We start from the raw sequence: 15,963 nt of genomic DNA on the forward strand, positions 1-15,963 counted from the left end.
AATTAGAGTATTTACTCTAATTTTGTACGCTCTTTTGTACTCTTGTGTTGCTATAATGAATTTGCTATCTCCGTTTGTGGACGTAGGTCACACTGACCGAACCACGTTAAATTGATTTCTTTTTTATATGCTTTAATTATCGTTGTTATCAACTTGCATTGTCTTTGTTATTATCATTATAATATTATTTGGCTAAATTCCGCACTACCCGAGTTCCCGATCCTAAGAAAAAGTATACAGATCGGCTAAGGTCTAAATGAAAGATATATTCGAATAAAAATTTCAAAAGCACGAATTGTGGGGTGCCTAAAAAGAATATTCTTCTGACTGCCATAATACAAATTTTGTATTTGCGTCTCTACCAAATCTTCTTGCGGTCAATTCGACAATCGACTAATTAATATGTAAAAGACTTGTTAATGATTAAAGAATAGGAAAGAGGTTGCTTGGTACAAGTCGTCTTCGTTATATATTGAAACTCGAAACAGAGTTGATGAAACTCGAAATGTCCTTAACTAAATCATTCAAATGATATCTAAATTGTGATCTATTAACCACTGTAATTTGAATTATAATCTCTTAATTATTTGATTCGAATTATGGTTTTTTTGTAGGGGCAGTGAGGAAGATAATTTAAAAGTTAATTCGAAGCTAGTAAGTTTTGCTCTGTGTGCATGCCTAAAAGATCCACTAAAAAGTATAAATAATAAATTTCAAACCTGATAAATAAAATAATGAAATAGATAGTAGTAGAATCTCAAATTCAAATACTTAATGTTCAAATTCTTGATCCGACAAAGGCCCTTCTCTCCGTGATCAACTTCCTTTCGTAGTACCTATACCCCCAGGGGAATTCGAATCCCCGCCGCCGATCCTTGTGCCAGTGAAGATTGCTTCCAATGATCGGGAAATAAAAAATACAAAAAATATTGCTATATTTCCAACACTCCGGATAGGCAGAAGGTAGCTTCCAGAAAGTTACAGTTATCACACAAAGGCGAAATGACTAAGATCTTACTTAACCAGAAGATAGAATCCTATTGTTGAACTGGGGAGGCAAAAGGAAAGACCAAGAGCCGAACGAGAATGTATACCACACAGAAGAGTCAAGACCAGGCTCCCTAATGGAATGTTTAACCGATCCATTCCGGATCGACCGAATTGGTACGGAAGTTGTAACATGGAAAAACCACGGAAAACACGACTTATTTGAATAACCCGGTGACCTACCAATTGTAGAAGTAGGATTTTTGGCAAGCTTGACTGTGATGAATTGGGAGTGTGGGTTCTAAAACATATATGTTACTCTCCTATACTTGGTTCCCACACATATACGCACACTTATCAGATTCTGGTACTCCATGACTTATTCTTTCGTTAGGCTATAGGGTGTTTTGCTTAGGCAGTTGTATATTCGTTGCCGACTATTTGCATTATACTGGGATAATATTCAACTGAATATGAATTATACATCTTAACAAAATAAAATAGAGGTGCTCTCACAAGTCTTCTTCTGCAACTAAGAGCAGAAGCGAAGACCAACACCTATATAACTCAATCCACCACAGAGTTACAGCAAGGTGGTTTACTTTCTTGATGGAGCAAAGAGCAGCACCATAGCCACCAACACCAGCTTGAATAATAACCAAATCATAATCAAAAGCTTTTGAAGAAGCTCCTACATGCATAAAAAAAGAAAGTAAAAAGCTGCACAAAGTACTCATCCCATTTTACCTGTCAAAGATAACATAAACACTACGAAAAAATTTGGTGAACTTTACTATTTTTCTGTCTCTAACATCATATGCAAAAGGAAAAATATACATGCTTTTGACATTCATACCTCTTAGTTTTCTAACAAAATTCCAGATAGCACTATAACAAGTTAGAACTTATTTGAAACACTTAGATTTCCGTCGTGCTATGAATTGTATTTTACATAGAAAATTTTGGAGATATGGGGTTAAGCAAGAATCGACTTGACAAAGAGAATTTTCAGCAAGCACCAAGTTTTTTAATCACATCAACATCAACAAGCAAATGAACTTCATCGAGAAGAGAAGCACATGAAGAACTGGGAAGCAATCAGGGATTAAATGACTCCCATTATCTATATAATGTAAATGCACTTGCACCTTGAGGTCCGAAATCTATATCGAGTATTCTAACAATGTATACCATAGAGTAGTATGAACCAAGGAAACCTATATTGGAATTCCTTAAGGTCATGAAATAATACTTTTTTGTAGCCTAAACTCATATTAGTTACCATTAAATTACTTTCTAATGGGTTTTCCGGAAAGAGTTGTCAGTTTTGAATAGTTTTTGTAGATAAGCAGTATGACTAACTATACAATACAAATTTAAGGGAGGTTGCATGACTTGGCTTTTTAGGCGCTAGCTGATGATGTTGCAGTTGCTTTTGAAAGGTGTTGAAGCATTTTTGTAACTTCAACTATATCATTAAGATAATATTAGGCCATACTTGGTTTCTGATCAACATTGGATGCAAACACTTGTACTTTATCAAGCAAAAAGAGGTTTGATAGATGACTTGCAATTCTCTCAAACATGTCTTTGTCGGATATGCCATCGCTTATGCATAGAAAAAAGTGGTGGCTACCCTCTGCTCTTCATTGACGCCATTAGACTCCGAACAACTATGCCTCGGCTTAATCCTGCAATAAATGAATAAGGTTAGTATCCACTTTAGTTCATCGAGTTTGAAATATTATTCAACCATCATCCTTTTTCTCATACATGTGGTTTCACCTCAACCATGTGTTGACAAGCTCATTATCCAGTACACTCTCCAAATGATCAAGAAGCTCTTTTGCTTGCCATACACCAAAGTTAGGATCGGGTTCTTGAGTATGCCATGCCAGAGCACTTTCCTTTTGATCTATTGACTAACCATCTCTTGCTTCTGTATAAAGCTCCATAATAGGTAATGTTGCTCTTTTCAGTCCATGTCTGCAGCTGTTGGGCGTGATTCCCATTGTAAATCCTATTCCACATATATAAAGGATTAAATTAAAGAGATACAAACAGTTAGTTGAAAAAGACAGAAGAAGATAATAATCTAATCTGTGTTAATGAAACCAAAGTAGCAACAATGTCAAACCTTTTAAAATAACCATGTTCAGCTGATAGCCGAGTCTTGGACATGGAGATAACCAGTGGCTCAAAGAATCCTTACCCCTGCCACTCACTGTAAAATCCCTACCCACATCCACCAAATTATATGAAAACTATCTATTGTAGAAGCTCTAGGACCCATGGTACTGTACCAATTCCCATTATTTTTGCTACTTTCGTGTTCTTTCAATAGTATACATTCCTCTTTAAGTATTGTAAACCCAGTTGCATTTGTTTTACATTTTTCAACGCTACAAAAACATAGGATGCTTTTGAAATATTTTCTGGAATCGAAATTAAACAAAATGACATAAAATTTGAAACTAATGGTAGAACGATATATTGTGTATAATAACCATTCAAAACTGAGATGAATTCTTTACCAAGGAATTTTTTCACCTTATCCTCAGGCATCTTAGTACCATCGTAGTCAAGCAAGATAGGCCTATTATTTGTCTTGTTATAAGCAAAGCAATGTGTTACACCCGAAAGCTTCCTGAAATTAGGACAAAAGGCAACAAGTATTTCTTAAATCTATCCCTTTCTAGAATTAATTCATTTCAATATTCCTAAGTAAGTTCAAGTGGATTAGCTTAATCTCTTCCTAACATAATGCTAAATATTTTGCGAATTGGCACGGTCTTCCAAGTTGTTCTTCCTCTTAGAAGTCTCATTACAACAACAACAACAACAACAACCCAGTATAATCCACTAGTGGGGTCTGTGGAGGGTAGTGTGTACGCAGACCTTACCCCTACCCTGGGGTAGAGAGGCTGTTTCCAATAGACCCTCGACATCCTTCCCTCCAAGAGCTCCCCACCTTGCTCTTGGGGTGACTCGAACTCACAACCTCTTGGTTGAAAGTGGAGGGTGCTTACCATCAGAGCAACCCACACAACCTATTACAAGTTTCATTCTTTGGTTAATTTGCCCTTTCATTTGAAGCAGATCATTTATATAGCTAAATGCTTGTTGCTTTACTGACAAAGCAGTCCATCCAAGGGAAGACCGGTAAAACATAATCCATAATGATGTGAACCATTTGGAGAAGGTAGTTCAATAAGAAGATCTGAAGATAGTTAAGGCACATGTGGAACGCCAACAACAACAAAATATAATTCTCTTATAGCATGATTAGCGAAAGCCATCTCTTCCCCTGGCCCTATCAGATTTACTATTATGTTAACATGTGTCAATGTGCAATAACCAACAAAAGTGTTCATCACAGTAATCCAATTTTCCCTCCGTCTTGGAAATGAGTGCATTCTAAAGCTTCATTATTTAAAACCTAGATTTAGAGGTTTGCCCTACCAATGCATTACCACTAAAGTTGAAAAAATTGTACCAAAAATTAGAGATTGAAACACACTGTTTTAATGCAAATACCAGAAAATCTTCAACACACAGAGTCCTAAGAACGCAACTAACCTCCCCTCCTGACACAAAGAATAATAAAAACAATTTCTACATACCAATTTTCACAATAAAATTTATGTAAAAATCCTTAAATCCACACCAATATTCACAATAAATTTCCGTAAAAATACTAAAATTTAAAGCAAGCACCGTTGTGAATTCCCCCGCCCCCTTCTTCAGTTCCAACGAAGCAACAAAAACCCATTAATTCAGAGTTTCGACAACTATGCAAATTCAAAATAGGGGAAAGTCAAATAATTTTTTTCTCTAAAATGAAAATTCCTATCAGATGAAGAGCGGAGATGAAATAGTACAAATCAGTGAAGTAAATTGAAACGAAGTGATTACCTTGATGCAACAAAGTTAGAGCAGCGAAGAAGTCCAAACCCCAATTTATCTTGTGAAGAAGATGGTAGAGCATCCACAAATGGAAGTTGAATTAATTTAAGCTATGAATGCGAAAGTACGGCAAAATCCATGGAGGAACGGGGTTGCAACTTGTATCGCAGATAATAAGTTGAGAATACTGAAGAGAGAGAATCACATGAGCTGTGGAGCGGTGCTGTCAGGTTGTATAGGTATAAAATGACTATGTAACCCTCGTTAATTTAAGTAGCATGCGTTATAAGATATAAGGACATAGTAATAGAGAATTCAACACAAAATTAGACTGAAATGACTAAAATACCCCTTTTTTGTCGGCAAGTAGGGATGTCGACGGAGAGCTGCTTCTGCGCTCTACTATATAAGTATATACTAGATGGATGTGCGGACGCACTAAGCTAGATAAGATTAGGAATAAAATATTCGGGTGAAAGTTGTGAGCACCTAATTTTTGATTATATTTGAATTTTTATCACCTTCTACTATGTAAATATTTTCAAAAATTTAATATATATATATATATATATATATATATATATAGGATAAAAATTAATAATAATTTAAAAGGTCAATTATTACTATTAGTATTATTTTTATTATTATTTTTATCTTTATTTTTAAATAAAATGAATTAAAAATCGAAAATAAATAAAAATTAATTATTATTATTTTTTAAAATAAATTTCGGATGGGAATTAAAAAATAGGAAAAGTAGAAATATAAAATTAAAAAGTAAAAGTAAAAGTAGGTGGAAATTGTTTAATAAAAAAGTAAAAGAAAGTGAAAAATTAAAAAAATAAAAGTAAAAGAATGTGAAAATTTAAAAAAATGAAAAGTAAAATAAAGTTGAAATTAAAAAATAAAAGTAAGGGTATCTGATTTTTTTTTTAATAAAAGTAAAAGTAAGTAAAAGTTAAAAAAAAAAGAAGTAAAATAAGTGGGAAATAAAAAAAGAAAAGTAAAAAAAGTGAGATTTTAAATATATTAAAAGTAAAAAAAAGTGAAAAATTAAAAAATAAAAGTAAATAACGGTGGAGAATTATTTTTTTAAAAAAATAAGAAAAATAGGAAGTGAAAATTCTTTTTAATTAAAAATAAAAAATAAATAAAAAATCTGAAAATTCCGATTTTTTTCTCTATAAATAGAAGAAAAATGTGAGGAAAAAAAGGAGGGAGAGAAAGGAGAAAAAAAGAGAGAGGAGGGAATTGAGAGAAATTTATTTTTCTTCTTCTACGTTAAGAGAATTTTTACTCGTGTCATTCTTTCTTCGTCTTTCTTTCGAAAAATTCAGCAATTCATCACCCAAAACCCAACAAAAATACTTCATAACATCCTTTTTTACACGCCAAACAGTAGAGTCAACAGTCGAGTTCGAGTTTGTCGGCGAGATCTTGGTTCGAAACTCCGATCGGGTCTTTGGTTTGAGTACTCATTACTACTGTACCGACAACTTTCAAATGTAAGGAGAAGATCTTTTTTACTAAATTCTTATGAGGTCCATTTCTATCCTCATTTTTTTTCGATTTATTCGAGTGAATTCAAACCGTGTTGTGTTGGTTCCTTATGAATGGTTCACTGTTACGATATATTTGGTCTATTTGAGCATATGTCATTGAGGTGTTATTTTTCTCATTAAATTTGTCTTGTTATTTTGTTTATTTTGTGTGAATAATCAGGAATAAAAACTGATGTTCGTTTGTTGATGATTAAGATTCTAGTACTGACATTACTGTTCCTCATTTAGTCATAGGAATTAATAGGTTTTTAAAAATGAAGTGATTATGGTTTTGAAATAATAGAAGCTACATTTATAATACAATAAAAATGGCCAAAATCAGAATTCTTAAGTCAGAGGACTTGCCTACTTTCTTAACAATAAATTGCCGATTTTTTTTAGAAGTGTAATTAGCCCAATTCTTATAACTAAGTGATATTAATATAATTTTGAGATATAGAATGATAATAATTTGGTCATTGTAAATAGTTTTCACAAGTTAGTAATAATTTGGCCTTGTAAATAATTTAAGTGGGAATCTTACACTCTTTCCACATTCTTTACTCCATAAATTCATGACGTTACGATAATCTCAAACCTTAGAAAAAATAAATAAACAAACATCGTGGCTTATTTTAGGCGCGGTTAATAATGAATGACTATGGGTACGGTTCTCGTGGCATGGTCACAATACATAAATCCTAACTCGAGTGCGCGTTTCACGCGATTTGACCATAACTTCAAATAATTAATAATAAACATGTTGTAAATCGCGGATGCGTTTCATGTGACGCGATTCGCAATGTGTACAAAAAACAATAAGTGCGCGACATCGCGGCTTATTTAAATAAATTCCATAAATTCTAAAAAGTAATTAAAATAAATTAAAAGCGGTTAGAAAGTAAAAAAATGCACAATAGGTTTTCAAACACATAATAAATCAGGTAATTAAGCCAAGTGTGATTATTAAGCGACCGTACTAAAATCACGGAATCCGGGAGTGCCTCATACCTTCTCCCGTGTTAACAGAATTCCTTACTCGGACTTCTGGTTTTCGCAGACCTTAAAACAGAGTCAAATTTTCTCGATTTGGGATTTAAAATAAATCGGTGACTTGGGACACAATAAATTATTCCAAGTGGCGACTCTGATTAATTAAATAATCCAATTTCGAACAATGTCCTTAAATTGGAAAAACTCCCTTATCCCTCGGAAAAAAGAAGGTGTGACAAAGGTAGGCGTGGCTCCCATGGAAGACAAGATGCGGGAAACTAGGCTTAGATGGTTCGGGCACGTGGGGAGGAGAAACCTGGACGCACTAGTAAGGAGGTGTGAACGACTGGCCTTGACGGGTATGAGAAGAGGTAGAGGGCGACCTAAGAAATATTGAGAAGAGGTGATCAGACAGGACATGATGCGGACGCAGATTTCCGAGGACATGGCCCTTGACAGGAAGTTATGGAGGTCAAGCATTACAGTTATAGGTTAGGAGATAAGAAGCTAGTATGTTAGTGTTTTGTTTTAAGCTGCTAGTGGCTCCAGTTATGTTCTTAATACTTCATTAAGGTCGTAAGTTAGGTTGTAGTATGTTTAGTGGCCCTTTGTGTACATATTATTCCTTGCGTTTGTAGTACTGTGCCTTTGTTACTGCTTAGTGTTACTATTTTGCTCTCTATTTTCTGATTATTGTGTCGCTGGTGTTATCTTTCTGGATTCCGTTGTTGTTACTGATACACTATCTCTTTCCTTCTTGTGTCGATGGTCTACCGGAAACAGCCTCTCTACTCCTCCGAAGTAGGGGTAAGATCTGCGTACACACTACTCTCCCCGAACCCCACTTGTGGGATCTCACTGGGTTGTTGTTGTTGTTGATATTTTTCCGCCTTAGATTTGAGTCCATAAGAACTATTCCCCCTCCTCCCCCCAATCCATAAATAAGAATGATGAAGTGTGGTATACATTCTAACATTGAAAACAATCTCAAGCATTCTTACCCTAGATAGTGATATGGACATACCGTGTATAGTTAATTAAGATTACGTCGTTAATTTGTCAAATAAATGTTCTTGAGTCAAGCGCTCACTTGAATATTTTGGCACCATTTTGGTGTATAACTAATGAAATAATATAGAAAATCGGTATTGAAGTGAGTGGTCACTTCAAAAGTGGTTAAGTCATCAAATGGCAGTACTCTCCTTCGAGGCATACATTATTCTCAACACTGTCATGACATGAACCTCAGACAAAAAGATATAGACCAGCCTTCATATACTATTTTTAAGAAGGGGAAAAAAGGACCAACCCATAATTAATGGTCATTGACCATTTCGTAAAGACATATAAATGATGCGTGTGGTCATATTGATGCATAACTCATGCTATCTTCAGAGTCATTTGAATAACAATCAAATTCTGCTTTGTTATCAGTGAGCAGATCCTATACAAAAAATCAAGACGCATCCGACCCCTGAAAAAATCACCGCTTTGTCAATTTTGACATCATGATAGTAATTCAAGGCCGCTCCTGTCATAATCAAAAGAAGAGTTCCAAATGAAACAAACTATGGTACTACGAATTACCTTTCACACAGGACAACTGTGACTTAGCTATTTCAAAAAAGTTTATAAACCTGTGAAGTTGAGTCTACTAACATCATAAAGATCAATCAGAACAAAGTACAACACAGTCTAATTTCTATCCATTCTCAAAGAGACTTTACATTAGCATGCAATGGAGGCAAGCAAATGCCTAAAAATTGAGCTTCGGCGAAATACAAACAGGCAGCCAACTTAGTATACATGTTTAAGGAAAAGGAAATCAAGAATCTTCTCTTGACTACATTTCCTGCTTTACAACTTACAACCAAACTAAATATTGACTAATAACTATAGTACTCCCAGTTGAATATGATGCAACAAAAAGAGTATACAACACAGATATTGAGCAATATATTGTGAGAAGCTGAAGGTTCTGCAGAGAAAAAGTATTAAGCAAGCAGAACTCAATATTGAGCACGAATTGAGTAAAATCCCGAGCTTTAACGGAAAACAGTAATTCAGTTATAATTTTAAAAATCAAATAAAGTTAAACCTATTTATGGTCTAACTTTATGCAAAGGAAAAAAGGAAATATTATATAGCACAATATCGGATTATACTTTCCTTTTCTCTTTTCGATACCATGGAATCAAAGGCCAGGATCACAAAATTTCCTCGACCTCAAAAAGGCTTACAAGAATTTTTTAAGATCGAAGTTTCTCAAACTTAGTGTCTAAATTCAAAGCTTTTCCCCAATCAAACTATTACGGTTTATGCGAAACAAATTTGCCATCGGTCATAAAAAGGAAAACAAATATGTATTTCGTGAAACCAGCATACAGTGTAAAGTGTAACCCTGGGTTAACAAACGCTTTGTTCCTCAGAGAAAGCAGCGGCAAAAACTAATCAAAATACCCAAAAAAGGACCTCTTTAAACCGGCAAACGTTGCAACCCTCGATTAGTTTTTTTACTTTGAGATTTTAGAAATCCAACTCTTTGAATTTTGCTGGAAAATAAAGTAAAAGGATAAAGCAAAATCTGAATCGGCAATCCCCAACGCGGGTAACTACAAATTACCATGACATCCATTTCTGAAGAGCAGAAATTATGCTTCACTCGATTTGCCACTTCTCATACAGTAGATAGGTGCACTTTTACCACACGGAATAATTAAAAAATGTGTCACCACCCAACTGATTCATTCAAGAATTTTCTCAAACACATAAAGAACAAAGTCTTAGAGTGCAGTAAAAGATGAAACAGAGAAATACAAGATGAGAAGAAGATAGCTGACAGGAAAACAAAGATCCGGATGGGAAAATTCACCAAAGTGTAAAGATAAGAATAGGAAAGTGAGGACAGAGAAGGTGAAACCGGAAATTTGCAGACGGTAAAGCTTTTCTGATATAACTCGGGTGTTAACATTTTGATCAGTGAACCTCCATCTGCCAGGTTTCTGAAAGACCTGTGTGCCTGGTACCGATAAGAACAAGAAGAGTGAGATGAGAGAAGTTAAAGTCCCTCTTATAAGATAGTAGAATATATATAGAATAGAAAATGAAACATATTTAGTATTACTATTATCTTGTTTATTTCCTTGCGCGGTTCGTCCATTAAGCTAACTCGATCGTTGGAAATGATATTCTTTCCGTAATCAATACGGAGGTTGTTGTGGAAGTTGTTTGACGTGCATAGGGTGGCACGTGGGCCGGTTAGGATCGAGATCGGTCCAGGATCACAAGCCCAAATGGACGGTGGGCCTAAACGGTCCTAACCGGATAGGACCGAAACCGTGGTGAGGTGGGCTGGGTAGTGAGCCGGTCCTATAGGGGAGGCCCGCGAGACCTGGATCGTTTGGGACCGGGACCGGCTGAGAAGTGGGCCGGTTCAAGCGGTCCTAAACGGTCCTATCCGGGCCCAACGGATAATTTTTTTTAAAAAAAATTTAACCGTTTGGCCATTTAAAAACTAGCCGTTTGGTCTGCCAAAATAGTCGTTGGCTATTTGTAAAATAGCCATTTAACCTCCCAAATTTTTTATAATTATACTTTTTCCCTATTTTCAACTATAAATACCCCCTCATTCTTTCATTTTCCTCACAAAATCATCAATCTCTCTCTAATATTCTTCTATAATTGCTTACTTAATTATTACATTTTGTGCAAAATTGTGAATTTGGTGAATTGAAGTCTTCAACGATAATTAATTTTCAACAAGTTGTTCGTCAATTCGGTAAACTCGTTCTAACTCTTAAATTTTAATATTATAGTTTTGCTTGTTTTATTTACTTTGCTTGATTAATTAAGATGGCTTATTCCTTAAAAAAATGTTTAGTAAAAATAAGGAAAAATCCAAGAGTGGTGAATCTAGTGGCCAATCTGTTCCTCCTCCACTTCCCTCGGCTCCCCGACCCAAACCTGTTACCCGTCCTACGCCTCCTATTCTTGATAGCGATAATAGTTTATTACAATTTATCGAGAGTCAATTTTTCCATAATATTGCACCCGGTGAATAATTAAACCATGAATATATGAATGCTCTTTATGGTAATCCAACTATTGATGAAGAAATAGATTTTGATGAAACGCAACCGGATGACGATACACCCACTAGTCCTGCTCCTGAAGTTAACCCAACTAATAATAATCCAAATGATGCCCCGTCTGACCCTCTTGTTACTGCCCCTACTTTTCTAGACAACCTTCTAAACGGGCAGAAACATCTCTTGTTTGGCCATTTTATACTCAGTTAAGAGAAAAAAAAGGGCTAAGTGTAAAACTTGTGGCAAAGAGTTAGTTTTTAAATATGTTGGAAGTCGGGGGGGAGTTTGACTAGACACATATTGCTAGACCCTCAAGATAAAGCTAGATCTTTTCGTATGAAAGCTTTGGCCGAGGGAACAAGTACACCTACTCAGGCTGACCTTAGTACCGGGTCAAATCAATTTCAACCGGGAATTAACACTGTTACCGGTGTTATTTTATATTATGATCCAAAAAAAGATCAGGAAGAATTGGCAAAAATGGTTACTGTTATGTGCTTACCCTATAGTTTTCCTTCTAACCCTCACTTTGTGCATCATATTAGAAAATTTTATAATCCTACTTATAAAGGTTTTCCTCGCACAACCGTAAAGAGCGATATTTATAAATATAAACATGAAAATGAATAATATTTGCGCTATTTATTTACTCATATAAATTGTCATGTTGCTCTTACAACTGATATTGGTAGAAGTGGTAATGACTGTGATTACCTTACTGTTACCAGTCATTGGATTGATGAGGATTGGATAATGCAAAAGCGCATTATTGCTTATAGAATAATTAATTCATGTCACACAAAGCAGTTTATTTCTAGCACGATTACAGATATTTGTAGATATTTTTGCATTAGTGATAAAATAATGTCAGTTTCAATGGATAATGCTACTAGTAACACAAATGTTGTAGCCTTGTTTACCACTACATTAAGTCCTGCATTTAGTAACATCTTTCATGTTAGATGTATTTGTTATATTTACCATTTAAATGTGGGTGATGGTATGCGAATTTTAAATGTTGAAATTGAAAAGGTTAAAATGGCTCTTAATTGGCTTTTTTATTCATACCGTAGAAGTAGACTTAGAGAATATTTTAAAAGATGAGATGAATTTGGCCTAAGAGAAAGAAAGGTTCCTAAACCTTGTCCGACTAGATAGAATTACATGTATGAAAGTTTAGTTATTGCATATGAATATAGAAACCCCATAAACTTAATGTTTAATGCTCATGTAAGTGATGATGATGAGCACCTTACAAATACGGATTGGGCTAATGTTAAAATGCTTGTAGATTTTTTAGAAAAATTTTATATTGCTACAAATAAATTTTCTGGGCAATATTATCCTACTATTTCTAACTGTTTAGTTTATATTGCAGAACTTGCAAATTTATTTGATCATTTTTCAGAGGGTGGGGAAATTTATCAACTTGTTATTGATTTCCCATATTTACGGTGTTGCTGTATTGTTAAATACTACTATGAAATTATTAGGTCCTCAATTTTGGTATGAAACTGTTTATAATGGTTTAGCACTTGAAGATGAGGAGTTGTCTAAACTTCCGGACGCAATAACCTCAATTAAAATAAATGTTCAAACAATTTATAATGCTTATCAAGTTGCATTAGATCATGCTAGACCAAATGTTCTAACTCCTTCTTCTTCTGGATCTCAATCATCTAAAAGAACTGCGGGAGTAAGAGCATTTAGTGCTTGGGCAGGGTTCAGGGGTTCTCAAGGTTCTAGTACTAGTAATTTTTCACAACTAAATGAGCTTGAAGTTTATTTGTCTCAGGGAATTGAGGAAGTCAATCCCGACGACTCCTTTAATATTTTGGAATGGTGGAAGGACAAAGAAAAATACTTTCCGATTCTTTCAAGGATGGCCCGAGATATTTTAACTATTCAAGCTTCAACAATGGCATCAGAGAGCGCTTTCAGTCAAGCAAGACTTCAACTCGGTGATTATAGAGCGTCTATGAGGGAGAGCTTGGAAAAATTAGTACTTTTCAGATATTGGATCCGTTCGGAAAGAAGAAATTTTGGACTTGCTGAATCACAACCAGAGGTAAACGAAACTTACAAAGAAATGCTAGTTGAACTTGCGGAGGATGACGCTTCGCCTGGAAGCGGTGATGACCAAGCTTCTTTTCCGCCACCACCAACGGAAATTCCTCCTGACCTTGAAGGATTTATGAAATTTGTAAGAGATACCATGTAAATTAATATGTAACTTGTATTTTGGTACATCTTGATTAGTTTCTTTTTCTTCTCAATGATGGTATTAGCACCTTGTTGTGCTCATTCCACAGGGGGGAGGAAGACTAAGAAAGATATTGCCATAATTTTTTAATGCTATAATAAAATTATAACGCATTGCTTTGAATATCTCTTTAAAATATTTTTGTCTTTTTTAATGCTAATTCTCAATGGTGATATAAATCGAATATAGCTTATATAATTACGATGTATATATAGTAAATCGAATATATATATATATATATATATATATGTGACAATTCAATAATATAATTTACAAATTGCCTTAGATATTTTTATTACCATTTTTTTCTCTAACTTGTATAAAAAAAAATTAAAAAATAAAAAGTATCCATTGGGCCCACTTAGGCCCGCTTGGTCTCGCTTGGTCCTGCTTAGGCCCGGAACCGGCCCACTTAACCCGGGACCGTTAGTTCGTGGTCCCGATCCCGGACCGATTCCAACAAGAAGCCCGCGAATTCCGGGGCCGCTTAGAACCGGCTCGCCTAGGATCGGCCCACTTAGGACCGGGCCCGGCCCACATGCCACCCCTAGACATGCAACTTATCCCTTTGGACTTGGTCAAAGGCAGTTAGGGTGAATCGAGATGCGACTGGCAAGGCTGAGGCATGACCTGCGTGAGACTGACATGCGGGGTAGAAATGACACCATTTAGCCATTCTATAGGGTTGCTATTTAGGAATTAGATAGTGCGTCCTAAATTTCAGTTTTTAAGTTTAATTTTTCGGGACAAAAATATTTTGAATTGTCCTGAAATTGAGATTTTTAGTTTTAAATTTCAGAACAAAGTTGGTACTCTCCCCCGTTCCAATTTATGTGAACTTGTTTGACTGGGCATGGAATTTAAGAAAAAATGAAGACTTTTGGAATTTGTGGTCCTAAACAAGTCAAAAAAGGGGCTCAGAGTATTTGTGTAGTTATAAAAGCTTTTCATTAAGGGTAGAATTGTAAGTTTAAGCTAAATTATTACCAAATTTAGAAAAGGGGTCATTCTTTTTGGAACAGGCCAAAAAAAAAATAGGTTCACATAAACTATAACAAAGTGAGTACTTGTTAATCTCTAAACAACATCCCTGAGAATGACTATCTGTGCACTTGCCCCACATGTGGGAGCAATGACCCGTGTACCACATTACTTAGGGCCAAATCGATCGCAGGGCAAATTAAGACCAAGGTAGGTATGGGTGTTCATAAAAACCCAAAAAATCGAACCAAACCGACCAAAAAAACCAATATTTTTTAGGTTTGGTTTTGGTTTTGAATTTTAAAAATCGATTAAATTTGGTTTGGTTTTGAGTTTAATCAAAAATAACCGAAAAAACCGAACCAAACCGACTCTAGAAATAGCTATTTAAATTTATTATTATACCTATATATGTATATTTTTATATAAAGTTATATCATATTTTATGGTACATATTAGTCGTTTATATTTTTAGTCTAATTCTTTGCCTTTACATTCTAGTTTGATTGGTAGTTTTCTTTTGCTAAGCACAAAAATTTATTCCATGTTAAAAATAATCGATTTTTAATTGAGTACTTAAATTATTCTTCACTATTTGATTCAATTATCATCAATATATCTTGGTAAATAATAGATTTCTCATATTGAGAAAAAAACCGATAAAAAACCGAAAAACTAACAAAAAATCGACAAAAATCGAATCGATAAAAAACTGACTTAATTAGTTTGATTTGGTTCCAATATTTGAAGAACCGACTTACTTGATTTGATTTCTTTTTAGGTAAAAATCGATCCAAACCGAACCATGAACACCTCTATAGGTAGGGCCGTGGGCTGGGGGTCGCTCTGCGTGTTAATTAGACGCGCCTATTCGTTATGGTCAATGGTTGCGGGAATTGAAGATGTACATGTGTTCCTGTTGTAGCTGCCTCTTGTTCATGGTAGCCTTAAATTTATAAAAAGCTCTGTTTATGTACTATTCAAACAGACTATATATTTATTTCATTCCGCTCTGTAAACTATATTCTTAGAAACTCATGATTTGTACTACCGATTCTTGGGGAATGTATAAGATTAAGATTGTTCTTTACTTAAATTTCCTTAAAAATTGTTTATGGAACTGGATAGTGATAATTGGCTTACCTAGCGGGTTAGGTTAGGTGCCATCACGACTAGTTGGATTTTGGGTCGTGACAAGGTGGTA

At 34.9% G+C, this 15,963-nt stretch overlaps 2 long non-coding RNA genes across 6 annotated transcripts; both read right to left on the minus strand.

The window, feature by feature from the left end:
- Positions 1-673: 673 nt before the first annotated feature.
- Positions 674-5,163, minus strand: LOC104110452 (uncharacterized). Of its 5 annotated transcripts, none has more exons than XR_011410563.1 (4): positions 4,903-5,158; positions 2,761-3,007; positions 2,486-2,678; positions 674-1,678 (listed from the first exon to the last, which is right to left on the minus strand). It is a non-coding gene; the product is annotated as an uncharacterized lncRNA (long non-coding RNA). The 5 variants fall into 5 exon arrangements; XR_001972056.3 differs by lacking the exon at positions 674-1,678 and adding an exon at positions 3,522-3,634 and having other exon boundaries at positions 1,948-2,678; positions 4,903-5,163; XR_001972055.3 differs by lacking the exon at positions 674-1,678 and adding an exon at positions 3,538-3,634 and having other exon boundaries at positions 1,948-2,678; positions 4,903-5,162.
- A 3,292-nt stretch (positions 5,164-8,455) lies between these two features.
- Positions 8,456-10,623, minus strand: LOC104110451 (uncharacterized). The gene is made up of 2 exons (XR_689458.4): positions 10,552-10,623; positions 8,456-10,446 (listed from the first exon to the last, which is right to left on the minus strand). It is a non-coding gene; the product is annotated as an uncharacterized lncRNA (long non-coding RNA).
- Positions 10,624-15,963: the final 5,340 nt, after the last annotated feature.

Source organism: Nicotiana tomentosiformis, chromosome 8 (assembly GCF_000390325.3).
Source record: "Nicotiana tomentosiformis chromosome 8, ASM39032v3, whole genome shotgun sequence".
Taxonomy (NCBI): Eukaryota; Viridiplantae; Streptophyta; class Magnoliopsida; order Solanales; family Solanaceae; genus Nicotiana; species Nicotiana tomentosiformis.